Source organism: Lissotriton vulgaris, chromosome 11 (genome assembly GCF_964263255.1).
Source record: "Lissotriton vulgaris chromosome 11, aLisVul1.2, whole genome shotgun sequence".
NCBI classification, from domain to species: Eukaryota; Metazoa; Chordata; class Amphibia; order Caudata; family Salamandridae; genus Lissotriton; species Lissotriton vulgaris.
The window spans coordinates 584,446,672-584,454,482 of record NC_141699.1 but is presented as its reverse complement, the minus strand read 5'-3'; the positions used below and the strand labels follow the sequence as shown (position 1 = coordinate 584,454,482).

At 42.6% G+C, this 7,811-nt stretch overlaps 1 non-coding gene across 1 annotated transcript; it reads left to right on the top strand.

Moving 5' to 3' along the window:
- The first annotated feature begins 7,430 nt into the window (after positions 1–7,430).
- LOC147683169 (U6 spliceosomal RNA) lies at positions 7,431–7,537 on the top strand. The gene has a single exon (XR_015301107.1). It is a non-coding gene; the product is annotated as a U6 spliceosomal RNA (small nuclear RNA).
- Positions 7,538–7,811: the final 274 nt, after the last annotated feature.

Here is a 7,811-nt window from a genome sequence, read left to right as displayed (position 1 = left end):
TACACCTGCCATGAGGCAGGCGGAAGGTTTTGACGCAATGGCGTCATGCATGAAGTGGCACACTGAAATCTTATAGATTTCAATGTTCCACTTCTTCGAGGCTTTGATGTGGGGAAACGCCCACTCTGCATACACTATACCTTGGGCAGGTATGATGCGGCACAGGGGTTTACAAATGGACACATCTGCCTAGATGCGTCACTTTGTAAATAGAGTGCAATGGTATGCATGTTTTACGCCACCGGTGCATCACAAAAAGTGATGCACCAGCGGCGTAAAAGTGTTGCAAAGGCTCATCAAGAAGTCCCCCAGAATCTTCCCGGAACCAGTCTAGCAAATGCTATAGAGAAAAAATATAGTCCAGATAAGTAGGAATTCATAACTGTTGAATGACCCAACATAATCAGCTCCGGATCTGCCATGATAGCCAACTTAGAAATGCCCCCTAAATTGCCAAAAACAAATTCCCAGAATGAACATAGGCCTGCGCAAGATGCAAAGACATGAACCGCATCAGCTCCCGCGAGTCCACAACAAAAGGAATGATCATCTAGCCAAAGCTTTATATTGAAGAGATGATGCAAGGTGTAATACTAGTCATTAATACATTTGATGTACCTCGATACGGGATACATTTAAAGCTGAATGAAACAACATATTACTGTACTGAACATCAGCGCATGTGACTCTGTGTTAAGCCGGGCTCTCCACTTACTAGCCCTCACCAGAAACAGGTTGTCCACTTGATTATGAGATGACAGATAGATTGATTCATAGACCAGCCCAATATTTCTCTTCAACGGGGCATTCCTAATAAGGTCGAGACAGAGTTTGTCCATATAATCCTCTTCCTTAAGGCTGAAGATAAAATGATGCATCTGCAAATATCTCAAAAAAAGACTGTCGACTGAAGAGGAACCCATTGCTGTAGATTATCAAATGAAGAAAACAATGCCCATTAACTAGTTGGCCTATGACCCAGAGATTGACCTTAACCGAGGTCTCCCTGAAACCCTCATGAATACAATCCGGCAAATTGGGGTTTTAGTCCAAGTATGTGAGCTGGTTGAATGAGAAAGTCTGGGGTAATACTCTATTAAAGGTAATAACCCAGATAAGATGGAAGACTTTTAAAGTCTTGAACCAGGTTTGCTTGAAGTATATTGTGTCCATTGTGCAAATACCGGGGGTGATCGATTCCCCAGTGGTAGGAACTCACTAAACATATGACCCAGTGGCCATTGCCCCATCCCAATATAAACTGAAAAGAAAGATGCTAGAAAATAGACCTCGGAACTGGGAATGAGACCCTCCCTCTTTCTTAGACAGCTATAGAAACTGAATCTTGCACCAAAGCTTTCAATAAGACCAAATGAACTTCTGTCATAATGACTCCTCTTTCGTAAAAAAGGCAACTGAAAGAAAAAGTGGGATACAACGTAAAAAATAAAGATATCGAGGGGGGGATAATCATTTTGAAAAGATTACAGTGGTCAATAAACCCTAAATGCTAACGGTTCCACATAAGAAACACTTCAGCTGAATATTGAAACAACTTACTATATTTATGTTCCAAAATATCAAGAGTATTAACCATTAAAGTATCCCCAAGATGCACTGGAGATTGCACCCACCTCCTGTCCTGGCCAGGAGAAGCACCTTGGATAGAATCTGAATCTTCTGTTGGTTTAACTTGTAACCGGCGACTTCTCCACAAGATTGGTCCTCTACCACTACCGCATGTAAACCGCTAATCGAGGCAGGGGTCACGACAGTGATGTCATCTGCGTATGCTAGGATTTTCACTTCAAAGTTATGGAGTCTCAGGGGTTATATTTCTACTATCCGTTTGAGGGACTGAATAAATGGTTCGACATAAAGGGCAAATAACTGAGGGGAAAGAGGACAACCCTGCCTGGTCCCACAAAGTATGGAAATAGAATCTGATTGTTCTGCCATGCTGCATATCCTAATATTGAGGCTCGAACAGAGACGGCTGACTCTAGAGATGAAGACTGGGCCTAAACCTATGGCCTCCATGACCCCCCAGAGGAAGGGCCAGTAGACCCGATAAAAGGCCTTCTCTGCATCCAAACATATCATACCGATTGAACCACTCCCGACCGAGGCTACCTCTAGGGTCGTAATAGCAGTATTGACATGAGATATTGTGTCCCGGCCTGGGATAAAACCATGCTGGTTCGGGTCCACCAATTCAGCAATAATCACAGACATACGATTAGCGAGAACACACCTATAGATCTTTAAGTAGGCATTGATTAACAAAATTAGGCGATTTTGGAAAGATAACAATGTTTGTCTCCCTCCAAGACTCAGGAACCCTATCCGGCAACTCGAAACAATTAAAGAAGCGCTAAATACTGCGAGATGGTAGCATAGAACTCCAAAGGTATCTGGTCGGGGCCAGACGCCTTCTCCCTCGCTAATGGCATCACTAACCTCCCCAAGAGTAATAATGGGTTCCTCCAACTTAGACAGCTGGGTAAGAGTTGTCATACGTTCTAGATGCTGCTGAGGACCCATTCTCATCCCTAATCAGCTGAATGCCATTTAAACTGGATCCATCTCTTACCTTAAATGAAATATTATTGTTTTCTTTAATATAGTTGTAAAAATATCGTTTTAAAATAATGTAATATGTTTTATTCACTATATAAATTTTAGGTGTTTGCATTCTTATTATAATTATTCTTGTTTTAAAATATACATTGAAATTTAAAGTGTTTATATTTATAGTGTAGTAGAACAACACTTTGGACAGTGGACCTGTTAAAGAAGAGAAAGGCACCAATCCTAAATTCACCACTTCAAATTAGTCTTCAATTTCTGGCATGCTATTTCCAAATGCTCGTTGTTGATTCATCGAGATCAACACTCTAGGTGATTACCGGTTAAATACTGATTGCTCTGGACTGTGAAATATAGAAAATATACATATCGTACCCTACAGGACGGACCTGCACTCTTTAAGATCTTTGCCATTAGATAAAGAATTGCTTTGAAACCAACTGGTTCTTAGCACTACTGTGAACCAGCAAAATGACTAATATCCGAGTGGGGTAAATACACTACTTCTAATCTGAAGCTCTGTTTGGGGAATTCGAAGTACAAGAAATACAAAGGAGCATAAGGATACAGAGGAGCTCCCCCCCCCCCCTCTTTTGTGACTGGAAATCATTGTGCATTGGAACAACCATTTCGCCCTGAAGAAGTTCTGTTTTCAGAACGAAACGCGTTGGCTGACTTTTTTCCTAAAACGGATCATTAAATGAGTATTAAAAATGTATACCAAGACTCAGCGTCTGTATGTGAAGACTCTAAGAGAGTTGTCTAGTTTCCTCCATTTGGATAGGATTGATTTACAAAGCGGTGCTTTTCCAAACTGGACAAACAATTTATAGTGTAGTATGGGGTTTTGCAGTTTGTTAGGGAATAGGATAGGAAGTTATTTAAAATATATATATTTATTAAATGTAATGGTAATTAATTTCTTATTGTAAATTAATTATTTATTTGATTATTAATTATGTTAATGGTTTTACATGTTTAATTTTTTAAGTGTATTTTTTTAAAGTGTGTTGTTATTTCGATATGTGCATGTATTTTTTAATACTGTGTTACTTTTTGTAGGGGAACAATGGTGGAGAGATCTTAAAATTATAATATTTTGGTATTCGTTGTTTTAACCCTTTCGATGCTGATGACGAGCTCAGCTCGTCATCACCCACGGGTGTCGTGTGCTGATGACGAGCTGAGCTCGTCATTGTGCCACTAAAATGGCATTTTCCAGCACAGGGGGGGAAAATGACCAGCATCCATGTGGTTAATGAGTGGGAATAGTAAATATAACCTATTTTAAAGTCCAACATTTTTCCCTCAGTTGCCTAGAGTAGATTTTAAATGTTTTTTCAATTGCTGTTTGTTCTTTTAATTCTATAAAATATTTTGAGTTTACAAATGCTTATATTACTTTTAGAGAAATATTTTTTTTATATTTACTATAATAGTTTAGTTGATATTTTTTTATATATAGTTTTTACTTGATTTTCGTCTCTGGTAATTTTATTAGTGCAAATTTGTAAAAGTATGCAAATATTAATAAATGTTTAACCAACATTTGTTTCCAAATTTACTGTGCAATATGCATAAATAAAACTAATTTTTAAATGTTTATTGTAATATTTGAGTTAGGTTAAATATTTTTATTTGTTCTATATATGTTTGTTATTTTTTATTTATTTTACAGTTGATATTTAAAATTAAAAATTTTTTAAATGTGGCTATGCTGGAAAAGGTTTTAAATTATATATGCACATACACATACATACACACATTTAATGCATATACTTAAACTATATATATATATATATATAAAATATAATTTACAAAATACAAAAGTATTGAAATGATTAAATAAACATGTATTACTTGTAAATGATAAACTACTCTAAGTATATTTATTAAGAAATTGATATTTGTACCCGTTTCTGATCAATGTTGTTTGGTAATGATATTTTTTACACTACATGTTGTAGTTTTATTTATATGTATAGAACCATAATATTTTTGCCAGCTATATTTTTGACACAATGTTTGTGTCACTCGATATTAATGTTCACAATATTGTGTCAGTAAACCCCTTAGCAGGCATTGGTTGAAGGGAGAGATGTCAGGAGTTCTGTTGGTATGACTTTGTTACAATTATCCCTTATATGAATGCCATTATAAGACATGAGTAACCTTCATAGGGTGTAGATAGTTGGGACTTGAAGTGATAGACTAAGCTAGAGCCCTCCAATGGGACAGCAGTATGTAGCTGATCTCGTCAATTATTCCATGCCTATTCATAGGATGAATAGGTTTTCAAGTGTGAGTGGACATGTATTAACTACATTTGTTCACACATATACTAGTTGCAGGTTAATGTTTTCATAAGACCTAAAATAAATAGGGATAAACACAGATAAAATGAACAAACAATCTCCATCTCTTTCTCATCAACCTTTGGGTGACAAAAAGCATCCTAACTCTACAGCAGTACCACTTTCACTGCATTTGAGGTAACTTCTCAATATAGTTGTTTCACAGTCTCACCATTTTAGAACTGAAGCATTTTCAATATTATCTCAAATTAAGCCGTAGTTGTTGCTTATTTATCTATCTAACACCCATTGATAAAGCCCATAGTCCCGGCTTGTTGTAGGTGTAATGTTACTTGTTGTATCATATATCTGGATGCAATTACAAAAACAGCAAAATGTCAGTCCGGCGGCAAACTATGCTGAGCACAGATTTTTAGCTTACGGTGTTTCTAAGCCACGCACTTAATTACTAACCACGCCCCTTTACGAGCCATCTCCCCTGTTTTTTCATCCCACTTAAAGATCTGATCAACCCATAACCAACCACACAGAGATCAGCCCCATTAGTAAGTCAGCCACAGGCATAAGATCCTTTCCACAATGCCAGCCACCAGGGCTGGACTGACCATAGCAGGCACTGGGCATTTTTCCGGTGGGCTTGAAGGGTGGGGGATGATTTTGGACCAGTGGGGAACATTTTTTTGTTACTGAGGACCGGTTCTGCAGCAGTAATGCTATATTACCTCCTCGTTAGTCTTCCTCGCCACATGACTTACAAAGTGAGCTCTGCTGTTTCTGAGCCCTTCTGGCCCCTCACCTTGCTCTGCCTGTAACTGTGTGTTACTGCCGGCACCGGTATCTGCAAGGATAAAGCGCTCCGATTCCTTCGGGTCGGGTTTGCGCTATATATATATTTGAAGGCACCGGTATCTGCAAGGTGCCCGTGTTTGTCCAGCTCCCGGGTCCCCTTCCTTCCCGTGTTTGCCGCTGTGTTGCGTGCCAGTGTGCGTTTGTTTTATGACATTTGCACTGCTTCCTCGTTTGGTTCGGGTGCGGCAGCGTTTCTCAGTTTTTTCCCTGCCATTTGGGGGGGGGTTTGGGGGGCGGCCCGTTCCATACGCATTATGGCCGCTCCGCCTAATTCCTGCTTTACTTTACCACGGGCCCGGCCTCCGTACGGCCAGTATCGCTGTCGGGCTCACCTTTTGCCGTCCGGGCGGGTGCGGTCCTTGGACGGTCCTCTCTTCCACGGCTGGTCCTTCTTCCCGCGTTTTCCTGCCTGGGCGGCTGTGGCGTTCTGTTCCTCCCCCCTGTGGGCGGGTCCGGTTCCCTGGCTTCGCATTTCCTAATGTTATGTGCAGCGGTCCGTTGTGATGTGCTGGTTTTCTTCTTGTTTTCAGTTTGTTTGTGCGGCTGCGGGGTCTTTTTACTGTTCTGTAAATGTGCTGCACCTCTGTACTGCCTTTTATTAGGTGCGGCAGTGTTCGCATTTTATTTGTGGATCTCTCATATCATTTTTTCAGGATTTGCTTCCTAGTCTTGTTACTGTGGCGGTGCCCCGCTCTTCTGTCCACCGATTCGGTGGCTTGGCCTGTGTGTCATGGGCCCTGCTAGTGCATGGAGTGGTGGTAAATCGACGCTGTCGGGTCTCACGGGAACTGTGACTCATTGGGTAGTGTTTTGCCTTTGGTGGCGTCTGCTCTCACAGGCCTGGGTTCGATTCCCGCTTATGCTGTGTTCATTACTTTTCGGACATTGTTTTTTTTATTCAAGGATTGCACATTTTGCAGTCGCTGAGTGGCTGTTTCCATTCCCGGCTCCTGCGCTCGTTTTTCTGTGGCTGTGCCTCGCTCTTGCTTGGGGCTTTGGCTCTGCGAGTAGTTTACCTTTGAGGGCGCCAGCTCTTATGGCCCAGGTTTCATGTCCTGCCTATGCTGGGGCCGTGTCCTCGGATGGTTCTTTGTCATTTACACGTGTTGGATGTCACTGGGTGGCTGATTTTGCTGCGTTCCATGTCTCTGTGCTCTGTCCTGCCCTCGGGTGTCGGGGTCAGTTCCTGCCGTTTGGGGCCTTTGGGCTCCTCTTGTAGTCTGTTTTCAGTCGTTGGGCATGGTCGGGGCTAGTGCCTGGGTGGGTCTCCTCCTGGGTTTACCTGGTACTGTCGACATGGTGGTTCTCTGTTCCTATTGTAGGGCTGTGTTTTTTTGGACATTTCTGTGCCCTCCGCAGTTGTTCCTGGTCCTGCTTGGTGTGGCCTTTGGGGTTTCCGGTGGCTGTTGCTCCTGTTCTTTCTTCTCGGGCTGCTTCTGTGGTCTCCGGGTTGGCTTTTGGCTTGTGTCTTTTTCTCCATGGGCCTTGGCGGTGGTTTCTCCTCCTCCTGCTCCATTGCTCGCCGGGCTCCCCTTACACCCTCTTCCTCGTGTGTGGTTCACATGCTCAACGGGTGCTCATGGGGCGTGTTCACTTCGGCTGCCTCCTGGGGGCTCTGGGGTTGCCTGTTTGCCAGTGGTTGACACGCGTGTTTGTTGTGCGTTCCGTATATCCTCAGTGCTCGCTTCAGCGGCGCATATTCTGATGTTGGTACTGTACAGTGAGGTTTAGTTTGGCCCCTGCGCATGGCTGTCACGCGTGTTCGTGTGGCGTTCCATGTTTGGCGTCTCCCATTGGGTTGCTCTCTCTGCTTTTTCGCAGGGTTCCTTGGTTTGGCTTGGGACCATGGGGCTATGGCTCGGTGGTTAGTCTTGTACCTTTGGTGGTGCCCGCCAATATCTGGCCGGGGTTCGGTTCCTGCCGTTGTTGTAGTAGTATCCATGTGTGGTGCATTTTTGGTTTGCTTGTTATTCGGCGCCTGTGGCGTTGGGTTGTGGGGCCTCTGCTTCGTGATTTGCTGTATTGCCTTCCGGGCTTTGGGCCTGTGGTCCCTTTGTC